The following is a 15,944-nucleotide window of genomic DNA, read 5'->3' as shown; positions in this document are numbered from 1 at the left end:
CCCCGGCCATTCCTGGAAAACACCCCAGTGGTTAGTGGCTCTTCTAGGCAGGAAAGCCAGGGGTGGGATAGAGAGACCCCAGTGGTTAGTGAACCTTCCTTCTGGGAAGAAGAGCCAGTGATGGGATGGGAGGTTCCCAGGGGATGCTGAGGAATCCCTCCACTGAGGAGGAAGTTCCACAGCAAGGAACGGGGCACCCACTCCAGCACCAGGGTAACATTGTGCTGAGCTTTCTCCAGAAAGCAGAACTCAGAGAAATCCCAGCATGCAGCTGTAGGTTGGCTTTAATTTTAAAAGGGACTAGAATCCAAGATGGCCCTAGGACTAAACAGGCCCTGAAGACAACAGCTAGAAGAAATGAGCTCTTCCTGCAGAAGAGAAAAAAAAAAAAAAAAAACCAGAGTGCTCAAAACCAGCCTCAGCTCTTTGCTTTCTTTCCCCTCTGGCTGAGGTAGTAATGTCTTACTGGAATACTGGGTAGGAAATGAGAAGATGCAGGAATTATAGGACCTCCGGCCTGGACTAATTTCCAGGACAAACCCCGGGGTAGTCATGTGCATCAGTAAGAGTGGCCTGGTGAGAGAGGCCAGACCTGTTTCTGGAAGTGTTTTTACAGAAGCTGGGGGTCCATTGTTGGGGCCATCAAGGTTTCCTGCTCTGGGCATGAGGGAGAACGATCTGTTTGGTTATATTTATGTACTTTCTCAAAGCACCCTGGAGGATTAGGAGACCTGCTGAGTCCAAGCTACGAAATTCCGAGATGACAAATATCTAACTTACTAAGCTCAAGGGGTCCTGAAACCACAGAATCACTGTTTGTGGGAAACCTGTAATGGTCAGCCCTGTACACTCACCCTGTGGACCTCCTTGTGGTTAGGTGCTAGGGACATGCTGATCACTGTGGTGGGTAACACTGAAGACTCATCTACTGCCCCAAGTAGTTCTGTGCTTATGAACTTGAAACTCCCACCCAGACTGGGAGGTGAGAAAAAATATATATATGTGTGTGTGTGTGTGTGTGTGTGTGTGTGTGTGTGTGTGTGTGTGAATATAGATATAGATATAGATATAGATATAGATATAGATATAGATATAGATATAGATATAGATATAGATATAGATATAGATATAGATATAGATATAGATATAGATATAGATATATTAGCAGCACTTAGAAACTCTAAGTCCTGAGAGCTTTCAAATGGTGCAAACAGCACTCACCACCAGGCAACCCTGCTCTGGGGCCTGTGCTCTGGCCTGCAGAGTTCATCAGTCTCAAGAGCTGTCCTCTTTCAAAGACCAGGGTTCCTGACAGGCTGTCCCTCACACTGAGGCACATTCTGCTCTCTTCCTTTCCGTCTGATCCTAGTGTGGGGCTTAAATCCAGGGCTGCCCTCTCTCAGAACCACGTCCTCCCGAACCTCAACAGACTTGTCTAAAGTGCATCTCCCTTCCTCTCATTTCCTCCACCTCCCTGCTGGCCTCTCAAACACAGCAGGGGTTTACTTTGGTCCTCCCACTAGACTGAGCAGAAAGACATCTAGTAAATGTGTGTTGAGTGAATACACAAACCAACCTTCTCATCTATAGAGACATCTTTCTTTTAAACGCTTTGGATAAATTCAGCTTACATATAACCCAACTATACTTCTGGATATGTAACCCCCACCCCCTACCTACCCTCCAAAACGAAAAAAAAAAAAATCAGTCAACGTACTACAGAGACATCTATTCAGTCATGTGTATCACAGTGGTATTCACAATTACTAAGTCACAAAATCAGCCTTGGTACCCACTGACAGATGAAGGGACAAGCTCAATGTGGTACGTGTAGGAGTTGTATGCCGCTATCAGGAAGAATACATCTATGTTGTTGTGGGGAAGCTGCTGATCACTCCATTGAGGAAAATGGGTGAGCTTCATGCACAAGTATTTACTAGGGATTTTAGGAGAAGTGGTAGAGTGGGGAGCAGCAGTAGTAGGGTGTGTATTACAAAATAACATTATAAAGCTCTATGGAAACAGACATGGAGCTTCTCTTGTACAATTAACATATTCTAGTGAAAAGTAAAAATTTCAAAAAAAAAAAAAAAAAGCAGTCACAAGATATTCCTGGAATACCTGGTGGGGTTTTCCTCATGGGTCACAAGTCAAAGAACGTCAAGAGAGAGGTTCCATCTGATGGCACTTGTCCAATCGGGCCCACATCCAATCCACCTCTGACATACATTAAGAATTTGGAGCTTTAGTCCTGGTTCAGTGACTATTCGGGAGATGTGAGACAGTGTGGACCCCCAGGAGGGGAGGGAAGAGCAGTTCCACATTCATCCATTCAAAAGATAATGTACTGAGAAGCAACTGTATGCTAGACACCAAACCAGTGCTGGGGGCCGGGACGGCAGAACGGAGACAAACACAAACCAAAGTCTAAAAGCCAGAGGAGATGCAAAAGGAGAGCCACTCTGGTGGAAGGTTGACCTCAGTGTTTTGAACAGGGAGAGAGAAGACTCAGGCAAGAGGCAGATAGTCCATGGTAAGGGACAAGCCAACACAGGTCTGGAGGAGAGGAAGGCTGAGCAGTGTTCGGAACAGAGTAGAATGGATCAATCCAGTGGGCACGTGAGCTGAGGGGAGGTCTGTGGGTCTGGGGTGCTACAGGAGGAACATGGGAGCCCATCAGAGGATGAGTCTCAGGGAGAGACTTTTTCCCCTTTAATAATCTAAGAACAGATGCAAATCTGCACAAAAGGTAATAAAAGTCCCCGTGTGTGAGCACTGTCCCTCAGCACACAGTGTTCATGAATATACCTAACATCTCACTTCCCTGTGATGCATTTGCTACAGCCATTGAACCTAGAAGGAATCGCTGTTTCTAACTCAAGTCCATAGTTTGCATTGGCATTCACCCTTTTTGCTTCTGTGGGGTTTGACAAATGTGGGATTGTCAGGTATCCACCGTTAAAATATTCTATGTAGGCCATGGAGAGCTGGCTCGTCGATTAAGAGCACTTGTTGCAAAGGACCTGGGTTCAGTTCTCAGCACCCACAGCTCACCCACCTCCTATGACACCAGGCATAAGTGTGGTGTACAGATGTACACACAGACAAAACACACATACTCATAAAATAATTTTAAAAACTTAATTGTTTAAAAAAAGGGGTGTTTGTTGATTTTTTTTGTTTTTGTTTGTTTGTTTGTTTTCATGGAATAGGCATGCCGCCCTAAAAGTCCTCTGAGCTCTACTTGGTCATTCCTCTACCTTGAAGCCCTTGCATTCACTGATTTTTTTACTGAGTGTAATTGTCTTTTTCCAGAATGCTGTGTCCACCATCTCAGGCTGGCGTATCTAACTCGGTAATCTACATTGCAGTTTTTTCCATGTCTTTTCAGGGCTCAGTTGCTGATTTCTTTGGCTTGCTCCGTAATTTCCCTGGTACGAACTTTCCACCAATTGTTTATTCACCAGGACCCATGAACTGAAGTGCACGCGGGCTGCTCCCAGTGTGGGGCAATGGTGACTGTGGCTCTCTCCCAGGCAATAGTGTGCAGGTGTTCATGTCAACGTCAGAGTTCTTCTGTGGAGAGCATTTAGGACCGTGAATTCAAGGTTGCATGGCAAATCTGTCAGGCTTTAAAGAAACTATCGAACTGTCTTACAAAGGAGTGTTGGGTCTGGTCTGAGGGTTAAGGATTCATTTGGTTGTTTGTGGAGAACAGTCCTGGTGAGTAGAGCCTGGACCTCTACGGACCGATGGGAAGAATATGCAGCTACTAAAACAGAGAGTGTCAGGTGGGAACTAGCCCCCTGTGTGCACTGTGTCTGAACCGCCTTGTGAAGGACAGTATTTGCAGATAGGTTTTGCACTGAAAAGGTGCTGGAATAGTTAGGGAGATGGTTCAGTCAGAAGAGTAGTTAACAGACAAGTATGAAGACCTGATTTTGAGCCCCAGCATCCACATAAAAAAGGCAGGAATGTGGCAGGAATGTGTCATCCCAGCACTAGGGAAGCAAGGGCAGGCAGATCGCTGAGGCTCATTGGTCAGTCAGTCTAGACTACTCAGGGATTTCTAGGCTAATGAGAGACTCTGTCTAAACACAGACACACACAGACACACACACACACACACACACACACACACTTTTTCATACACATACAGATACAGTCTCTCACACACATACTCCTTCTCTCAAAAACACATACATTCTCTCTCACATGCTTGCACACACAAACACGCTCTCACATGTACACTCTCATACACATACACATATTCTCTTTCACATGTACACACTCATACACACACACTCTTTCTCACACACACAATCTCTCTCTCTTACACACACACTTTCTCTCACACTCTCACACACATTCTCTCTCTCTCACACACAGTCATACTCTCTCACATACATACTCATACACATTCTCTCTTACACACACACACACACACACACACACACACACACACACACACACACTCGGTAGACAGCATGCGAGCAATGGCAGCTGAGGTTGTTCTCTGACCTACAGCCCCTAGGCACCATCCTCCTTCCACATCTACACATACAAACACACTTGCACACAGGAACACACACATACAAGGTGCTTGAAAAGCCCTGCCTGACGATCTTCCCATGGCCGCCAGCTCTGTGGTTTAAAAGCGTTCCTTCAAACAGTAAGCAGAAGGTTCAGGGGAAAAAAATCCCCCTTCCTTTCCCAGTTCAAGGAGCCGGTTTCACATGCACCATCTAAACCTAACAATTTAGCCAACTTTTCCTTTGTGGTAATTACGTGGTGATCAATGTCTCCACTTCTGCAGGAGAACCTACTAAATATACGTTCCATCTAAAATTGTTGTTTTTATTGTTATAAACCGGGAAGAGCGAGGTGCCGTTTCATATTTAGCAACGTGTAATTTACCTCTTGTACATCCTTCTTTAAACTTGTGGTTACCTTGTCTCAAGGTAGAGAGCAGCAAACAATGAATTATTGTCATTATCTTTTAATCAAGCACAGATCTGCCAACAATGGATGTCATTATGCCCTAATGGGGAAATAACCAGCCAATTCCACAATGGTCATTATGGCAGCGAAAATTTAATAATGTTCTCACTTTTTATTTCTCCCTCCCCCTTCTTATTTTCAATACCAATTAAAACTGTTTGCAAGTGTTTCTTTGTACGTTGCCTGAATCCCAGTTAGCAAAATGATGATTTAGCAAATGGGACCTGGCAGCGATGACTGAGGAATTGTACTCTTTGAAACTGTGAGCCAGTTCAAGGATGCAAAGGCTTTCTGGGTTCTGGGAGCACATGTGCCTGCTCAGGAGGGGAGCAGGGTAGTGGGTGGGGGAGGGACAATGAGACAAGTAACCAGTAGGGTAAGTCAGTGGCTGTCCGTCCCTGCGTGACCTCATGATGTATTCTGGCGTGGTAGGCTTGAGTCTCGGAGACTATACTCCAGCACAAACAACAACTTTCCTTGCTTTTGAACACAGACAACACACAGGGAACTGTGCAACTGGGTCACTTTTAGGTGTGTGTTTCCCCCCAAGCATTAAACAGTCCCTCCTCTGACTGGGGATCCTGAGTGTGAGGAGCCATTCTACCTAACAAAAGGCTCCCTGCTGCCCGTGGCTCCACTAGCTGGCTGGGTCTTTCCCATTCAACTTTGTTTGAGCTAAGTCATAGGCTCTTAGGCCAAGAGTCAGCCAACTATGACCTGCAGTCCAAATGAACCATGGCTCTACTTTCTGGAAGGCTTTATAGAAATATAGCTAAGCTATACAAATGAAGAATAAAAAAACACTGAGTGCCCAACCACGTTTGGACTTCCTATAAGCAACAAATGATTGTCATAAGGAGGTCCCTTATACTGAGAACATACAGAGCAGTAAAGAGCTATCCATCTGCTTGTATAGTTTGCAAATGAATCTAGGAGGCCTACATAGTGTCTCGCAGCACCTCCTGCCCCGTGCGGTTCTATCTGCTATACCTCTATGGTGGCGTTTTCAGTTCCCAGTTTAGTTTAACCTACCATCTTCTTGACTTGAGGTCCTTCTGAGCCACAATAGTCTTCTGTTGCCCTTGGATAGGAAATGACTATTTCTGACCTGTAGCCCTGACAAGCCGACCAAACGCTCCATAAAGGGTTCTTGGAGGGGATCTTGGCTGGGCTCACAAGCAAGCCTCCTGAGGAATTGGTGTTCCTCTGCCTGTGCTGGACTGAGAGTCACTCAAGTTTACACAGTGGTTCAAAAGCCACAAGTGTGTCACCATGTCTGCTGATGTCCGGGACTGAGGTTGTGCATTTCGTGTGACAGCACCCCCTTTGTTTCTGGGGTGTCTGTGTATTCTATCTCCTTCTCTTCTCTCCCTGAAAACTGTTTTCAGGGCTGGGTGTCTGCATTGTGATACAGAAAACCTGGGAGAGAGAGGTTGTGACCCCTGCACGGGGATTTCTGTGGAGAAGGCTGTCTTCACACTGTCTTCACTCAAAGATGAGCCAACCTTAGTCACAGACTCTTCTCCTCAGTGTATGCCTCCTCCCTGGCCTGTTTTCATGGGCTGCTGAGGACTCAGCCACCCTAGGTCTTCAGGGCGGCTACTGACAAGTGAGCCCCACAGCCCCAGTCAAAGCCAAGAAGCTGAGAACTGGGACTGAGGTTCTGAGTCGGCCCAGGGGTCAGTCAAGGTGGGCTTCCCTGCACAGTCGGATGGAAGTGTGAAGATGAGTTCTTGCTCTGCTGTGTCCTCAAGGTCTGGAAGGATGCCGGGAAGTGGCTAGGTACTCCTAGACACTCGCTGCCTGGAAGAATGACTGGATGAATGATGCCTGGAAATGACCTACTGCAGAAGATACTAAAAGTGGGAGCTGCCAGTTTCTGGAAAATTCTAAAAGCTATGGGCATGAGAAAAATGCACACCCCGTCACTTCGGTGCAACTCACAATGTAAGGGTTTCTCCTTGAAGGGGAGAAAGTCCGGGGATCCAAAAAGTTCATTCAACATTCTTTAGCATGCAGGGGAAGAAACCTTAGCTGGAGAGCTCACCAGATCAGCCACAGGCACAGGGTCCCTGGGGGTCCCTGCTAGACTTGAATTCTGTTCCTGCTTCACCTCTACATCCCTTCCCTATATTCCTCCCAAGTTCACCTTATCTTGTGCAGTCAGAGCCGGTAATACATCCTTTCTACTTGGCCAGGGGGTTGAAGATCTCATTCAACTTATATTAAAAGTTCTGATGTTAATTTTTCTAATATTCCCATTAATAATACCTATTTAAGCAATCAGTTGGTTGCCCAATGTTAAAATGCCTTTGAAACAGAAAATGAATGCAAATAATTAAAAAGGAAAAAAATCTAGGGAAAGCTATCCATTTGTCAGGTTTGGCATAAAAAATGTCTTGAAGTGCAGTGTTTGGGATAATAAAATATATGAAGTTTTTTAAATAAATGAATTCTAATAATAATCATGTCAGCTCATGCAAGCCCCATCATTCTTTCTGGAGGCACCATGATAAATCTTACATTGCACAGAGTTACACTGGGGTCACAAGCCAGACTGAGCAGGGACTGAGGAGACTGGTCGCCGAGAGTCAGCCTCTGAACTCAAACGGCTCTCAGCTGTCCATGAAGCACAGTCACTGTGGTAGCTGAAACATGCAAGAGCAGACTTGAGGCTCTGAGTATCTTACACAACCCAGAGTCCCCCACGCAGGCAGGGCAAGGCTCTGGGTACACTGTGAGGAGTGGCAGTGACTGAAATCGACAATATCACAGGCATGGCTGTGAGGAGGCTAGAGGGCTGAGCATGGCAGGTCTCCAGAGACTCCCCAAATCTGCTTGACTATTCCATAAGAGAGGCTGTGGGGTTGGGAGCTGAGGGCAGAGTCACGTTTAGAGAGCCTTCTTTGGAAAGGAGCTGCTGAGTAGAGAGAGCAGAGGCAAGGGCCTGTCCACAACAACCCAGGAAAGAGGAGCATGAGGAAAGAAAGCAAGGAGGGAACAGAGCCATGAGGAGGGAAGAAGGTCACAGTCAGCCCTGGTCATAGCCCTGATGCCAAGGTCAAGGCTTGTAAGCCCCAACCAGACCTGAACTGCGGGACTGCAGACAGTTTATAAAGTGCATCAATACTGAGGGTTTGTTCTTTGGATTTGGGGTTGGGGTTGGGGGATAAGAGCTCACTACATATCCCAGGCTGACTTTGGACTCAAAAATCCTCCTGCTTCATGTCCAAAGTATTGGGATTGCAAGAGAACACCACCACACCCAGCTCATTTTTTAGTGTTAAAATATTAATATCTATCTTATTACAGTTTATTTCGAAATGAGATCCCTGATATTAAAGTTTGTAGATGAACTCACCTCCACGGAGACAATAGTAGTAAGATAGATGGTCCCGTTTTAATGAAAATCTCCCATTACCTGTGTGTCCAGCCAGTACTGACACTGACAAGAAGATAAACTCCATTTAAAAGATCAAGATGCATTTTAATACTCTCTTACAGTTTTTTAAATTACAATACATGAAAATTTAAAATTTAAACCAAGTAGAACTGACAATGTCTTTGTGGGCAAATGTGAGCTACGGGGCCAAGGGAAGCTTTTAGGAGCCAAAGGTTGACAGTGTCCACAGGCCCAGCCCCTCTGAGACAGTGGTGTTACCGCTCCACTGCCATTATCTGCACTCAGTGACTGCCTTCCATGCTGAGGGGAGACATGGCACCAACTCCAAGGACAAGCCTGTTTACCATGACTGGCATCTGGTGGGTAGAGGCCAGGGATGCCACGGAACAAGGACAGTGCTCAGGATGCCACGCTCCCAGGAGGAGACTCTGCCCAGAGGGCCAGCTGAGCTGTGAATGGGAAGGCATCTCATCTGAGAGTTGGGGAGTCTTTGAGTGAATGTTTTCAGCACACAGTGTTCCAGTTCTCATCTGAACTTGACCTTCATGAGAAGTTCTCCCTTCAGATCTTATGTGATTCACATGATCTACAGAATGTGCAGAGTCTCCCACAGTGAATGGGCTGGGGTTCACGGAAACTGCCCCCCCACCTTCTGAAGGGCTCCACTGACCACTGACCAGTGCTGCTACCACACCAGAGACTGCTCCTTCCTCCCAGTACTGTTCCTGCATGCCTAGGTCTGCCTCAGCCATGGCTCCGCTGTAAAACTCTCAATCTCACCCACCCGAACACAAAAGCTCTTGCACATGCATATGCATACATACCAATACATGTGAACACTATACACTAGCAGATATATACATCACAATGCTCACCCCCAACACACATCCGTATGCACCTTCCAAACACTATGCATGTTTGTGCATTCAAACATGTTCATGCAGTCACAAATTCTCACATACATCCGTTCCATTCTCAGAGGCACAGATGTATACTTAAACACATGCAATAGGCACACAAGCACACGTATGCTTACCCAACTCACACAGGCATATTCTCTCACACTCAGCATGCACACACTCACAGGTCCATACTCACATTTACATGCATGAACACTGGCACACACATGCAGGGACACACAAATTCCTGTACATGCTATGATCAAGCTCACACTAGCCTGTACTGAAGCACAGTGCACACATGTGAAAACAAGCATGAACACATACACACACATACACCTGACTCCTCTTCTGGATCCCTCATTCAGTCACCTGTCGTTTCTGCTTCTGAATGAGGCCTTTCTTTAGCAGACGGGGCAAGCATCCCTCCTCTACAACCTCCTCCATACAGTTTCCAACCTTCCAAATACCTCAACCCTTTAATACGTTCCTTGTGTTGTGGTGACCCCCAACCATAAGATTATTTTATTGCTCCTTCATAACTGTAATTTTGATACTGTTATGAATCACAATGTAAATATCTGATACACAAGGGGCCATGACCCACAGAATGAGAACCACTAATAGGACGTATCAAAAAAAAAAAAACATCTTTTGCCTGGCACGGTCTGTGTCCCACTCCAAGCTCCTATCTCTGGGAGTCAGCCCTGTCTGCAAGATAGTTTGTGGGAAATAGGCCACTTGACAACTCAGTGCAGTGATGGTGGGCACAGGATGCTGATGGAGTGCATAGGACTTCACACTTCTGCATGAGGGTGGCCATGGCTGGGCAAGCTCATCACATGGGCAAAAGGCTGCCTTCATGGGAAGATGCTCAGAAACCATTCTGCGGAGAACCCACTGATGGACCACTATGCTGGGTGTATAGCTTTTCACAGCTCTGCCTACCCATCTCCGTCACATCCTCATAGCAGGGACAGCCAATGGGTGACCTTCATCAGAAGCCCTCAGTCCTTGTGTCTCCCCCCGCCCTGCCCCCGGCTTGGCTTGGAGGACGGTATGACATGCACAGGTAGCTGTCTCTAATCCCAGGACATACTCCCCTCCATTCCAGAGTCTAATCTGTCACTATGCTCTGACCCCCAGGATCAGGTTCAGGTTCAGAAGGAAGCCACCTTCAGGCTTAAAACACTTAAACTCTCTCCCTCTTTCCTTCTCTTCCCTCACCCTCGCATTTGCATGGAGCAAACGAAGCTTTTAGTCTCGGTGGTTGAGGCAAATGCATTTAAAAGATGAACATTTTAGTTAATGTTCTAAGAAGATTTCCAAAAGCAGTTTTGATTGTGGACTATTAGCATTAATTAATTTCCAGACGGGGACCAGCCATTCTCTTGGGGGAATGCATATTTTAATCAAATTCTCTCTGCTGCTCTGTGCTTCGTGGAGTTAGTGCAATGTGCCTTGTCCTCCCATCCCCTTCTCTTAACTTGGTGCAGCATGCCAGGGCCAGGCTTGTGAGTGCAAGCTCCAGGCTTCAGGGTCAGGGCCCAGGGTGACCACTGGCCAGAGAAGGCAGGAAGTGCTCCTGGGAGCCCAGTGAGTTCTCTTGGAAGCAGAGTACCTGCTTCCACCTGGAGCCTGAAAACGGATGGTGGACACAGTTAGTGACTACGCCATCCCTCGCCCGAGGACAATGTGGTCCAAATTTGACAGGGAAACAAAGGTCATTTCTTGTTGAAGTGTTACTCTGTGTAGTTACTCTGTGTAGTACTTGTCCAGATGTGATCTCCATTTTAATAAGTAGACTGAGTAAAGTGAACAGTGTAAAGGAGGTAAAGCCGTTGACCATTCTCCCTGTATTCTTGTCCATCAGAGATAAAACTTGAAATGGTGAGACTTCAGCCATGCAGTGTCAGAGTTAAAGAAACACTCTTTCTTCTCCTATACAACAAACTGCTGTGTTCTCTGTAATAACATTTGAGAGTAGTGGTAGAGGTGATGGTGATGGAATGTGGATAATGGTGGTAGTGGGCAATAGTGGGAATGACTGTCAGTGCTGTGGTGATGATGGTGGTGGTGGTGTTCATAATGATGGCGATGTGGTATTGATGGTAATGGTATTGATTAATAGTGCTGTGGTAGTGGTGATGATGACAGTGGTGTTGGTGATGGTCATAATGGTGGTGATGGTGGTGATAATTATGGATATGTGGTGTTAATGATAGTGACAGTGATTGATGGCACTGTGGTGGTAACGATGGTGGTGGTGGCGGTGATGATAACAGTGGTGAAGATAATAGTAATAGTGGTAGTAATTGGTGGTGCTGTTGTAGTGAGGATGATAGTGATGGTGGTTGTCTTAATTACTTTCCCATTGCTGTGATAAAACACAAGGACTAAGGTAACTGTAAAATAAAGCATTTTATTTAGCTCATGTTTTCAAAGGGTTAGAGTCCATGGAGGTAGAGCAAAGGAACAGCTAGAAGCTCATATCTTGATCCACAACCGTGAGGCATAGAGGAGCAAGGACTGGGAATCACCGAGTCTTCTGAAACCTCAAAGCCTACCCTCAGGGATACAACCCTCCAGCAAGGCATACCCTTTAATGCTTCCCAGACAGTTCCACTAACTAGGGACCAAGTATTCAAATATACGAGCCTAGGGAGGCCAATCTCGTTCAAATCACCACAGTGGTGGTGATTATTTCGGTGACGATGATGCTGGTGGTGGTGGTAATGGTTATGGCTGTATATGAAGGTAATGTGTCAAATACACAGCGACTCAAAACAGACTGAGCTACCCTGGGACAACTGCTGCCCTCTTCCTCACGTGTAAAGGGTATGGACTTATGATCAGTTCAGAATCCCACTTATATTAACCTTAAGGAATATTTTTCCCATACAGAGCTCTTTTATTAGTAGTATAAAAGCATCTTGACATATACACAAGGAATGGCAGGGTGACAGTGGGTCACGATGGACCATCTATAGTAAAAATATCTGAAAACGAACTCATGCTGATGCATCAGCCAATAAGTTATGATCAAATTCAGGCACATACCCTTTCTACTGGGTCCAGGACAGGCAACTTATCTCACAATGGATTTGAATCTTGAGGCACGCTTCTGTTTTTTAAATTCATGTCCCCTCCTTTTCTCCCCTTTTAGAAAATCATAAGCCTGGGGTGGGGTGGGGTGGGGTGGGGGATGATGGAAGGTGGTAGATAGAGTCAGGAACCTTGGCTAGAGTCACATTACAGCTGGCTCACAGGTGGACACCACACAGCATTCCCTCTTTTCTCTATACCTCTGTTTCCTCATTTACTAAGAAGATAATCAACTCAAAATCTCTAACAACTTTCTCTGTTCTAGCAAACTGTCTTTAAAAGCAGACTTTCCCTCCCAAAACTCAGATGGTTAGCCAACTTCCTACATGTAATTTGTGCTTTATCTTTTATCCCCAAAATTCATGTAAACACATTGCCATTATCCCATTGTTATATTTTCAAAAACATCATAGTTATTGATACAAAGTAGTATAGTCCTTGAAGTAAGTCAAGATTTGATTAATGAGCCCTAATTATTAGATACTTTGTTTTCTTGTAGACCCTCTAGGACAGTAGTTCTCAACCTTCCTAATGTTGCGACCATTTAATATAGTTCTTCATGTTGTGGTGACCCCCACCCCATAAAGTTATTTATGTTGTTACTTCATAACTGTAATTTGGTTACTGTAATGAATTATAATATAAATATCTGTGTTTTCTGATGGTCTCAGAAGACCCCTGTGAAGGGGTTGTTTGACCCCCAAGGGGTTGAGAGCCACAGGTTAAGAACTGCTGTTCTAGAGGGAGTCACCTGACTTAAAAATAAATCTCCTTTCCCTAAAAGGGTCTCATCCCAACACTTACAATGCAGAGTCTTCTAGTTCCTTGCTTGTTTCCTGCTTATAGTTGGCTGGTCCCCAGGGGCAAATACCTGTATTTAGGTGCATTGGTCTATTGGTTTTTGAATGGGGACTCTAAGATGTACTAGTCCCTCAGCCAATCAGGAGGACACAGTGGAAGATGAAGAACTATGATTGGCTATCACAGCAGTACCATTGAAGTATCCTTGAAATCACAGTGATAGAAAAGCCATAGTCTACATCCTCAAACCACATGACCTAAGCAAGCATGTCAGAGAGGTGGAAGGATCACTTACCAAGAACAAAATCTAAAATGGGAGGTGAACAGCAGAGTAGAAATTTGATTATCCTCCTAAATCTTTGACAAACAAAATTAGAATGAAGCTTCCTTAGTTCAATTCTCAGGACCTTCATGGCTATCGTAAGGGTGATGTTTAATGTCCCTGTACCCAAGAGAAGAGGTGGGTGAAATATTTCCTTCACTTTACCAGTGGTCCTGCCATAGGAGCCCCTTGCTCTCACCAAACCCAATTGCCTCCATACCTCATGCTTTAAAGCAGTGGTTCTCAACATGTGGGTCATGACCCCTTGGCACACGTGGGGGGGTGTCAAAAGACCCTTTCACCGGGGTTGCCTAACACCATCAGAAAACACAGATATTTGCATTATGATTCATAACAGTAGCAAAAATACAGTTATGAAGTAGCAATGAAAATAATTTTATGGTTGAGGGTCACCACAACATGAGGAATTGTATTAAAGGGTCATGGCACTAAGAAGGTTGAGAACTACTAATCTAGAATATGTTCTTCTGCCACTCTCTTCCTGACTGCCTATGGAGTTGCTATGGATTTTCTGTCTGTTTCACCACCAGACATCTAGAAAGATTCTCACAGTTCCCTGGACTCTAAGCCCCTCAGACTTCAGTGGGCTCCAGACAGGTGCTCATGTCCTCTCATCCTAGGCTCTCACCACCCAACAGAGGCTAACTACCCTTGTGATGGATGACCATTGGTTAGTAGGGTCCTGCCTTCATCCTGCTGGAAGGGAGTGGGAACTGTGGACAAGCAAGTAGGTGTCTCATTCCTGCCCCAGAAGCCGACTGGCAGTCGGGTCTCTCCAGCACGTAGTAAGCCCTCTCCCTGGAATTGGTGGCTGGGAGTAGGCTAGATAAATGGTATTCTCCAGGGTACCTCTTTATCTGATGGAAGCAAAGCAAAGTTGGCTACAGGATTCGGCTCTGTGTTATGAGATAGCAGCCTTTGATGGGAAATAAAAGCCACATCAAATGGGCCTTTCGACTGCATCTGAATACTTGGGCTTAATATTTATACCTTAAAGTTTGTAGGCTGGTCAAAGCATCGGCGTGTGCTTTGGAAGAGTCTTCTTTTTTAATATAAGATGGAGAATATTTTATTTCCTAGTTAACAGGTGTGCATGTGATTCATCATACACATACTAGTAAGAAGGGCTCATTCCCGGAAACTCAGGAGTCTGTGGCTCTGGGGAGGCCATAGATGACATAATCGGCATCTCTGAAACCCCATCCCATCTCCTGTCACCTGGCTATGGAGGGGGAAGCTGAAGAGCAGCTTGACCTCCTGCTTGCATACTATGCCGGGTCTGTGCCTTGGAAATAGAATCCCATGAGTCCACACAGGAAGTCTTCCAACACTAGACATGGTGGCACAAATGGCTTTCACATTAGGAGGCAGGAGAGGTTAGTTCATCAGTATGCCCCATTTCTGCAAATGGGTTGATGCTTTCCAAGAGGGACATAATTACCACAGGAACTCAAGGGAGTGAGGAGCGAGGGAAGGCAACACTCAGCCTCTGCACAAGGGGCATTTCTGGATTGTAGTGGTAACATAAGGACATTTAGCTTGCATCCATTCTTACTGTGTGGAAGATCTGTCCTAAGAGAACTAGTGGCAGGACCCCAATACTTCCTCTCAAGCCCTCAGCAGTTGATAGAGCACTGCCCCATTCTATAGTTAGCCTGAAGAAGCTGTGCCCACAGTGAGGCCACATGCCTGGTCCCAGGAACAGCGGAGGAAGTTTAGAGGAAACAAGTATGGGAAAAGAAGATGCTAGCCCTCGATGGGGTTCTTGGGCCTCAGTGGATGACGGTTATAATTATAGTAAGTGTGACAGCACACTGTCACTGTCTCTGTTACTGTCCTTGTTTTCTCTTCTGATGCTGTGATAAAAGACTCAGACAAGAGCAACTTAGAGTGGGAAGGGTTTCTTTTGGCTTACAGCTCCAAGTTAGAGACCATCATCAAAGACAAGCTGAGGTAGCAGAAACTCGAAGCAGGGAACTGAGAATGGAGAAAGAGCAAATGCATGCGTGCTTACACTCGGCTGGCTCTATGCTTTTTATACATTAGAAGACCCAAGTGTAGGGAATGGTATCACCCATTCTTAAGCTTGGTCTCCCTCACCTCAATCAACATAATCAAGACAAATTCCCACAGGCCAACCTGGTCTAGACAACACTTCACTGAGTCGCTTCCCTGGAAACTATAGACTGGGTCATGTTGACAATCATCACTGACCATCAGCAGGAGACTGAAAGGGATGTCACATTCATCATGAAGATGCCTTTCAACTGGGCTTCAGAGGAGTCTTAACAACTGTAGCTGTTAGGCAGGGAAGATCTGCCTCACACACAGGCCTGAGGCATACTGTCAGAGGTAGAGGATCAGCAGCATGAAGAGGCAGAGAACACTTTGT

Source organism: Peromyscus eremicus, chromosome 14 (genome assembly GCF_949786415.1).
Source record: "Peromyscus eremicus chromosome 14, PerEre_H2_v1, whole genome shotgun sequence".
NCBI lineage: Eukaryota > Metazoa > Chordata > Mammalia > Rodentia > Cricetidae > Peromyscus > Peromyscus eremicus.
Note: the sequence above shows the minus strand (reverse complement) of the source record.